The sequence below is a fragment of the Agrilus planipennis genome, unplaced genomic scaffold (genome assembly GCF_000699045.2).
Source record: "Agrilus planipennis isolate EAB-ADULT unplaced genomic scaffold, Apla_2.0 scaffold60, whole genome shotgun sequence".
NCBI lineage: Eukaryota > Metazoa > Arthropoda > Insecta > Coleoptera > Buprestidae > Agrilus > Agrilus planipennis.
In genome coordinates, this window is record NW_020438877.1 from 1,312,768 (window position 1) to 1,323,427 (window position 10,660).

At 33.4% G+C, this 10,660-nt stretch overlaps 1 protein-coding gene across 2 annotated transcripts in view; it reads right to left on the bottom strand.

Moving 5' to 3' along the window:
• Positions 1–10,660, bottom strand: part of LOC108735963 (putative inorganic phosphate cotransporter) — an 86,843-nt gene that overhangs the window by 30,081 nt on the left and 46,102 nt on the right. The gene's annotated exons all lie outside the window — the stretch shown is intronic.

The window sequence follows — 10,660 nt, forward strand, 5'->3', positions numbered from 1 at the left end:
CTCTTCTGTCTTCATTTCGTCCGTCTCATCTTTCTCACCCGAACCACCACCCACCCATTCCCACGATTCCTGAAAGCAGGCTGAAGAGGGCCTTCCGCCCTACCTTCCGGCGTAGTCCGGAGGGACTGCCCACCCACCAGCATTACTGGCTGGTGGGAATGAAACACCCAAAAGTTTTTTTTTTTCAAGAAGAAGCACTTGAACGAAAGACTTGCACTTGTATAGTTAATCTTACTAATAATCGATGAAGATACTCTGTAAATATTTGTAAATATATAATTAAGTCGACTTCGCTGCAAGAGTTCTATTTTTTTCTACCTTCCACCTCAGATTTAAACAACACGCCTTATTAATATAACGCGTGTGCTGATATTCCCCTTACAGTAGTAAGTTCTCGAATATCTGCCTGTGAAAGTTAACACACCCCATAAAATTTGTAAACATTTAGTATTTCTGCTAATTTTGTAACAACTTTAATCAGAATATTTTCACCTGAAGAAGCCAACGTTATGGTGAAACAATTGTTGTGAACAATTAAGATAAATTTTTGAAACTTTACTTTCGGTTCAACTTTTCATTAATTTTGCGTTACAATTTATCGCTAATGTTTAGTTTTATCAAAGAAGACTGAACCTTAACGTATATTTACGATTAGAGTGTAAGTTGAAACTATTTTTAATCAAGGATTAAGAGTATGAACTTATTTTATATTTTATTTTAAAATCATCAATTAGCAACTATTCAAACAAAAAAAACTAATAAATAAGGATGCTCGTTCGTTGTTAAAAGCAGAAGCAAGATACATTTATTTGTATCAGGCGAAACCTAATCTGATTGAATATTTTAATTTTGTTAATTAATTAATTAATGAAATGCAAAAATGTGCAAGCTGTGGAGGTACCTACAAACGTTTTAGAATTTTGCAATTTTTGCTTTATTGCACCTCGTATATACATAGATAGAGTGCTATGTTGTGTGCTTGTTCCTCAGAAGAATTTAAAACAACTTTAATGAAATAGAATCGCTTAGATACACAAGGCACGCAAGTTCAGCATTTCCGGTCATATATTCACGTGTGTGTTCTTCAAGTGGGTCGAATGTTGATCTACCGGCACTTCCTCCTAGTCAGGCGCGAGTAGAATCTCTTTGTGCTATTTTGCCATTGCATGCAACATTTTAAATGTTTAATAGCGCATAGAAAGACACAACACAATTGTTTTAAAACACTTGTAAAAAGTAAACAAAGAGAAAAGGCTTTAAATTGTTGTAATACCGTGAACAGCAAATTTCTGCTACTTGTTTTCGGTATTAATTATAGAAGGAAAGAAATGAAACATACGAGGGTGGATTGATAAGTTTCCGGCCTAACCAAGAGATGACGCCACTAGGCCTACCTTGAGGTGACATTCTATAGTACCATCCTTGGATAGCTTGTAGCTATAGTTTCAGCCCGATCTCCTTGCTAGTGTAGGTTTGACAGCACGCTGAACAAGACGCCTCTGTGGTTTTCGTAAAAATGGAAAAGCAGGAAAATCGTGCTGTCATCAAATACTTTTATTTGAAGGGGTTAACGCCGAAGGAAATTAAAAAAGAGATGGACTCAACACTGGGGACATCCTCCCCGTCATATTCAACCGTTAAGCAGTGGGTTTCCGAGTTTAAAAAGGGTCGTGTGAGCACCTCTGATGGGCCTCGCTCAGGACGCCCCGTTGAGGTCACAACTCCAGATATGATCGAAAAAATTCATCAAATAGTGCTGGGAGACCGCAGATTGAAAGTGCGTGAGATAGCTGAGACCTGTAAGATGTCATATGAACGTGTGCAACATATTTTGCACCAACATTTGCATATGGAAAAGCTCTGTGCAAGATGGGTGCCGCGTTTGCTAACAGTCGACCAAAAATTGATTCGAAAAAACATTTCTACCGCAAATTTGTCATTGTATAAGCGTAATCCAAGCGAATTTTTGCGTCGATTCGTAACCGTTGACGAAACGTGGGTCCACCACTACACTCCTGAAACCAAAGAACAGTCTAAACAGTGGATTGGACCAGGGGAACCAACTCCAAAGAAGGCAAAAACAATTTTTTCGGCGAACAAGGTTATGGCTACTGTTTTTTGGGATGCAAGAGGTATTATATACATTGATTACCTTGCAAAGGGTAATACTATCACTGGTCAATACTACGCAGACTTATTGCAACGTTTGAGCCACGAGGTGAAAATTAAACGACCTCATCTGGCGAAGAAAAAAATCTTGTTTCATCACGATAACGCACCAGCGCACACGTCAATCGTTGCGACGGCTAAAATCAACGATCTAAAGTTTGAATTGATGCCGCACCCTCCTTACTCTCCAGACCTAGCCCCGAGTGACTATTTTCTGTTCCCTAATCTCAAAAAATGGCTTGGCGGTAAGAGATTTGCGGACAATGAAGAAGTAATCGAAGCTGTAAATGGTTATTTTGAGGAGCTTGACGAATCAGTCTATAGAGATGGCATTAATAGACTGGAACACCGCTATGAGAAATGTATCAGCCTTGGAGGAGATTATGTTGAGAAATAAAAAAAAAAAATTTTTAAAAACCTTGTTTTTCTTGGTCAGGCCGGAAACTTATCAATCCACCCTCGTATATCACTCGAAAGATGAAAGGTACTATACCACAAAATGTCAAAAAAAAAATACTGTGGGTCTCTCTCTCTAGCCTCTTTAAAATTTCCGTCTGTATCCCGTCTGCACCTGACGCCTTACTATTCCTTTTGTATTTTAATGCTACATCAAACTCTTCTCTCATTATGGGATAACCTAGAGTAAAGGTTATCTAAGTATTCATTCCACATGTCCGCCTTTTCTTCACTGTACTCAACATCCCTAAAATCCCCCACAAGACGATGTGGTAGGAGCACACTCTGTATTTTTATCATCTTCTGCTGTGTTTCTGTGCATTCGAATCTATCAGCCGGTATAGCTTTTGATCGTCGGAATTCAGAACCCTCCTTTTACGACTATTATCTATGGCTATCTATACACAAATAACTATCTTAAAGATTCAGCGTAAAGAAAGCCAACAGGACTTAATAAATCAACCATCAACATAGTAAGATAGTCAATCTATCCAAATGGACCTTTTTAAATGGAGCATATTGAATTCATCAAATGTAGCACTGTATTGCAGATGGCGTTTAGCGCGCTATTTGTAGGATTTCATAAAACGCGCTGTTAATACAGTTGGTCTGTGTTCTGTCTGCGACGCGCTGATGAGGTCCAACAGAATTGAAATCGCGTCTGGCAGATTCGACAGAATACTGACCATTTCGAATTTATTTGTTAGATGATCTATCCCTGCTTGCTGCTTAACTTTTTCCAATCATTTATAAATTAAATTTATCTTACAATTAGTTTGTTGTATAGGTATTGATAATTGAATCTCGAAACGTTTTACTTCGTTTAATAACGGTTCTCAAACAGAACAGAATAAAAACCAATGACCGTAGTAATGCCAAATCAGGCAAAAACGGAAAGTTAGAGTACAGTATGCTGTCACGGTATGAAACGTATCGTCTGAAATACTAATTGGAACAAATCAATTAATTTTACCTATAGACTTTATCATTTTTTTATTATGAAAGAAACAAGAATTTGTTATTGATTTACATTCATTTCGATCACAGAGAAACACTTTTTGATCTGAATTTATCACATATTTACGTAATACAAGTAGGTTCTATGGTGTGTTTTAATAAGACAAATGAAGTGTAATAATTTAGATTAGCAATACGTGGTTTTCTCAATTTATCAAAGTATTACACTTTTCATGTTTTTAAAAAAATTATAAATCGCGGCAATATACTACAATATATATCTATATGCTTGTTTGGTTTTGAAAATAGAAATGGGAGTTTAATTTATTAGTGATATATACATATTATTTCTGTAAAAGTTTAATGTTTTACACTTTAAGCTAATAGCCTTATCAAAAATGACACGTTTCACAAATGTTTATTTGACTTTTGTTAGTTTAAAATATTTCAAGACTATTTTCGTATAATACGGTTTATAAAAAATTAATAAATCAGAAGATAACCGATGGTTGAATAATAATACTTGATAAAGACCTTGCAATAGTTAAGTTCTTAATACACCAGTTTGTGAGGTCTGTAATATTGGGTCTACTGCATTTTGACCTATATATTTGCATAAAGAAAACATATCAAAAAGTTTCTTTGTATGTATAGATATTTCTTAATTTTTTATTATAAGCCAATTGTTATATAACAATTTGTTATGCCTTTAAATGTCTGCACAATAACCATAAAAAAGACATGTCAATAGTACGATAGCTCCACATATTATATGACAACTTTTATAGATTTGGCTATCACTATAAAAAGCACGATAAAAAAATAACGTTGCCGTTACCATTTTGAAAAAGATAATTTCCATTTTAAAATTAAGAATTTAATTTCATTGTAATAATTTGGAAGATTGTACATTAAAGCAGATACTTTACATTGTTCGAATTAGTTTCTCTAATTAGTAAATCACATCTAGTGTGCCTTCTCGTGTAAATGATACCAACAATATAATTTCAAATTAATTAAATAAAGGTAACGGCAATCCTTATATATTTGATTGAAAAATTGAATTTATTGTAAAAAGAACCATCACCGTTAATAGCTAGTGGAAATGAAGCATCCAAAGGTTTTAATGTTTTTTTTTAACGTCCGTCATCAATCGATCGGTGTGATTTAGAGGTTTAGATTAGAGATGAGCCAGGCACCCAGTTTGGATCTGGCACACAGGTATCCGGTGCATCTCTAGTTTAGACCACAACATAACAGTCAGTAGGACACCGACTCGACGCCGGGTCCGTCTGCCCTTTGTTTCTTTGGGTCATTTTTCAGTAATTTTTCCACGCTTGGTCTTTTTAATAAATGGTTGCTAGCTAAAATCCTTATGTTTTTTACTTTTTTGTAAGATTGAACTACTGAGGTCGAAAGTAAAGTGTGAAACGTTGAAGTTCGTAGATCGTCAGTCCTAAGATTGGTTGGACACGCACCTCCACTACTTCCTATCCTTAACTATTTATGAACAGTAATATAATCTAGATCTACCTCTACTCCTTTTAATTCGTGTTTGAGCCTCTAAAATGTCTATTACTAGACCTTCATGATTGAGAAGGTGTCCTACCAACCTACTTCGCCTATTTCTTTTTGACTTCCATAGAGTCTGTTCTCCTATTCTTTCTAATACCTCTTCATTTCTATTCTTCTCTATCTACGGTATCCTCATCATTCGCCTGTAACACCACATTTCGAACGCTTCTAACCTTTTCTTTTCCGCCGCACCCAATGTCAATGTTTAGCACCCGTACGCGCTGTGCTCCAGAAATACACCTTTAACAATCATTTTCAAATTTCTAAATTAACCATTAGCTAGCATAGAAGTGACTTCTTCTTTCCAGTTATCCAACATCAGTCACTACTTCTAATTTTTCGTCTCCTATATTTACATTCGCTCTTTCCCTATTTTTTCTTCCCTTGCATACCAGTATTTTTGTTTTACATTTATTTATTTTCATACAATACTATTTTGTGATTACCGCTTCCATTTTATTTAAATTTATCTCTAACTCCACCTTTGCTATATACTAATACTGCTATATCATCTGCAAATCTAACCATATTAATATTTTACCCCCCGTATATCTATCCCTACAGTTGTACTGTCCTTAATGGTGTTGATCGCGTCTTCGATGTCTAATAATTAAAAAGAATGTCTTTTACGTATGTAACTTGTAACAGTAGCTATATATTATTACAGCAGGAAATCTTTTCCAACGATTTCACAAAATCTAGTAAGTATTCTTATTGAAACATTAATGACCTATAAAAGTGGTTGTTCTAATAAATAGCATGATGTCTGATTTCCACTCAACATTGTATAAAACTGGTTTTGCAATAGTCAGCTAGGAATAATAAAGTAACAAATATGTCTATTCTGGGTCACATGCTGAAGGAAAGTTCCTAATTGATAAAGAAAGTGGATAAAGTATCTCTTACATTATATACTTCCAAGAAGATGTTATTCACAATATATAGACTGAAAATAATACATTTCGATTCTGGAAATTTAATTACATTACTATTACAAAAGACTTAACAGTGATTTTTTAATTTACCCCTCGCAAGGCTCTGTAGTTAATCAGGAACGCTTACAGTTTCAGTTAATCGGTAAGCTCTTTCGTCTATCTAATTATTTGTCCGAGGGTTACAGCTAATATTGTTAGGTGTCCGATTTGAGCAGAATGTTCTGATTTGATCTAGTGGAGTTAAAGAATGTAGGTACCTATTGGTAGTCGTCGATACAGTGATATATTGATAACTGTCGAATATATCGATAATATATAACGGCCAGACTTACGAATATCTTCAATCAGACCTCTTTTATGCAATTTCTAATTTCGGTGATTGTGGATTTTTTTAAATATTCTTGGAATTAGATATTTTCTAAAAAATAAGAATAAAACTAAACAACAGTTATTATACTTATAAATTAATATGTATTTATTCGGAAACAAAATCTTCTGTGAATAAAAAGTAATGTACGTATAAATATTAATATTTATCAGTTGCTTATATTGTTTTCCATAGTCAATATATCAATAGTTATCGTTGAATATCGATACATTGATTACTGTCGATAATTGTTGAATATATCGATATATCAATAAGTATCACTATATAACGGCTAGTGATCGATTTATCGATAGTTTTTGTTATCTGCAACTGATAACTTAAATCACTTATCGCCCAAGATCAGTGTGAAGTGTCGTGAATAGCATTACCACATTTTTATAAAAAAAAAAATATTCTACAACCACTACCTAACTAGAATGTTTCTATTAATGATAAATTATTATTATTGGTTCATCACATGGAGTTTAGTGACATTGTTTGATCTCTTTCTTATAAACAATTTCATATCCTAACAAGATTTAAAGATTATTATTACTTAGTTAATCTGTTCAGAAGGGTCGGCAGATTTTTAGTGAAGTTACATGTAATCGAGGACGAAACGCCAATAGTTTGACTTCGAGATGTTGTTTTGATTATTTCTAATTCTTTTGTTATTTATATATATATATTTATATATATCTCAAATTATGGCATAGAAACGACACTTAATTTCACTTATGCCCCTTTGGCTTAAGACGGTAAAATTACGCAATAAAATGTACATAAAAGAAAACCAGTGCAATAATCAGCCGCATTTCGTGATCAAATTCTTTTCCTTGCAAGACTTGATTTATTGTACAAACTAACACGTTCCTATTTTGCATATAAATGATCTACAAATGGGCAGCTATATTTAGTACACGTAGATTATTACATAGGAATTTATAGAGATATATTTTAACTGCGTTTAGTACTTATTGTGTCGCTTGAAACAATGCAATTATATCTGTAGCCTCTGAGAAGTTCGCACCTGGGGTAATTACCACAGCGAATATATGAGAGCTAAACTGCTGGAGTAATAAGGTAATTAATAAAAGAATTATTAGACCAGGAAGATTCCAGTTTTCAGCGCCGCTGGATTACGGGAAAATAGTATGATATTTTTCAGAGCTCCACGTCTATGCAAGAAAATAGTGTAAACTGCTGAAATGTGTGTTATTTCCAGAATGGAGATATTTAATGGAAGCAACTTGCCCAATTTTTTTAATTCGATATATGATCATAAATCACTTTTACGCTCGCGAACGGTTATTTAGAAATTCGAAAAAGATTGTTGAAGGTGTATGTTTGCAGCTCGGCGCTGTACGGGTGCGAAACAAGGACAGTGGACGCGGCAGAAAAGAAAAGGTTAGAAGCATTCGAAATGTGGTGTTACAGACATATTAGAGGCAGAGTCGGGAGTTAGGAGGGGTAGAGGTAGACCTAGATTGGATTACTGGTCACTAATAGTTAAGGATGTAGGATGTAGAGTGGAGGTGCGTGTCCAACCAGACTTAAGACTGATGACCTTATGATGATGATATGTTCATACAGTGCAATCAAGAGTTACCAAAAATTTAAAGAGTTAACAAATCAAAACGCTCTGTCTTTGTTGTAAATTTGTCTACTTCGATTTGTCGACGAGACAACCCAACGTAAATTATTCCAATTTTTTTAATATTGGTTGCCTCTTAGTTGAGTAAGAAATCAAAATAGTAAAAAAGGTTGACACATAGAAGTTACACTTATATGTATATCTATTTAACCAATATATGGGTAATAATTAAAATATTTAATTTCTTTCGATTACCCAGCAGTGCTGCTCCTGCTTGTCGGAGTGCGAACTAACTCTCCAATCGGCAAACCAGAATAGACAAGAGGTATCAGTACCAGGGTGCCGTTTGTCGTTTTGGGAATTTAAAGTACATGTTCTTATTGTCCTGAATCCTGGCTAAGTAAAGGGTTTTAGGTGAAACGTAGCGTCCCGTATCTATTTACAATTACTTAGGAATATGTGATGTTTCACTAACTTTATGCCGTCTGCCGTTTTCATAGAAATACATTATAAAAAATAAATGAATTCACCGCTCAGTTGTTGGCAAATGGTTTCCGGTTGTACCAAATTTCTACTCACTAATTGGTTGACTCACATCGATTGAAAACTCATAACATGGTGTAAATCATAAGGCAGTCATTTTGTTTCATAAATCTTGGGCACTGAATTGAAGTTTCAAGAAATTTGGCGATTAGTAGACGATCTAAGGAGGAGATCGAAATTACTGGAAAATTCAAATCAATGCCGAAGTTTTTCTCCCAACAACTCCCAGAAGGGTACCAAGACGGTCTAGTCATTTTTCAATTTGTGTTGCTTACTCCCGATCTATAGTATTCCAAACATTTGGGAAGAATATAGTGTTTTTACGGATTGCACTTGTGTTAACTTTGTCAATAAAGAATTAAGTACAACAATCAGATGGTTTACTTTATTTTGAACAGTAGGGATTGCACTCCACATTAAAATTTCATATTATAGCTTCAACTTTTTACGTTCCATTATGATTTGTATCAATTTTTCTAGATGACGTTTTGGGGTATATACCTTAAATGTATATTTTTAAGACTAAGCATCATAACCTGTCCAAATTTTCACGGACGATGGTGTTTGACTTAGCGGAGATTAGTCGAGTAGGTACTTTAGTTAGAATCATATTATATTAAAAACCTTTTGTTTTATGGTTTCGGTTATAAAAGTTATTAATAATTTTGAGTTTTCTAATACAATATCCAAAATTAGGCAACTATCCAAAATTAGGCAACTATCCAAAATTAGAAGACTTCCCCTTTCTTTAAATTATATCTTTTTTGTTGTTTTCCCTGAAGAAGCAAACGGAGAGCTTTTCGAGTTATTGACTGAAACATACCGACCGGCTTTTGCCGCATTTGTTTTTACTGGTTTTGAAGAAAAATTCACAGATTCCGGCTTAATTTTCTGCAAAATTTTAAATATTAAGCATTAGATAGAGTGCGAAGAATTACTACTTATTAAAGAGAATTTTTAGCCGTTAAAATTGCGATCACTATCTAGGTCCCGCAAAATGGTAAAGAGTTGACGCCTAAAAATGTTTTGAAAGGCATTTCGAAAAAAAACATTTTTTGTCTTGACATTCAAGAAAAATTTGCATAACCGATTTAGAAATCTACTAATGCAAGCAAGTAGCATTCTTGCGCATAATTAGATACTACATTCATACCTTACAAAAATCGTGTATTATTTATTCAAGGACTAATTGTTACAATAGTTAAAAAAAAAACAACGGAACCACATACAATATATTCGATTACAATTAAATAGAATGTGAAGTAGTTGCAATATGTAAATTATAACGTAACTTGCAATTCCTTGTTCTAATATTTAGTAATGCATCAATTTATTACTTTAAAACTCAGTTATGGTAATAATATCAATCACGGTATTGTGATTGTTGCCTAACCATTGTTAGTTTATCTAACAATACTTAGAAGAAAAATTGATAATTATGGCAAATGCGACAAATTAATATTGATATCAAATTAATGGTCTTGCAAATGCATGTACACCTGCATATATTGAACAGATAGACGAAATTATTATACATTTATATCGTAATAAAGCACGTCTAAATACGTTTCAAAATTTATAATTTTAGAAAATTAAAAATTCGGTATGTTTACGTTTCCCTTATAAATGGTTAAAATACATAAGAATTATATTTAATCCCCTAGTTTATAATTAATTAGTAATTGTTTCGATAATCACTAGTGTCATTTGCAGTTTGTAGTTAAAATTAGGTTTTTCTTGACGAAATAACATATCTGCTACTATTTAATGAAAATCCCATTTCTCTTTGCCTAATTAAATTAAATAATTTAAATTTCTTCCACCTTGAGAAGTCATTAATTAAATAATAATTTGTGACCAAAACTTTCGTTCTTTCTGTTATTGCTATTGATAATTATACTCATTTATTATGTAAGTAATAAATTAAATTTGCAGTAAATTATAATAAAAATATACAGTCGCTTAATGGTTTATACACAAATAAAATTAAAAAAATGTTTCTTTTTTTAAAACGGTTTCACACACTAAAAGGGCTTAAAATTATACCGTAGATCTTAATAGAAC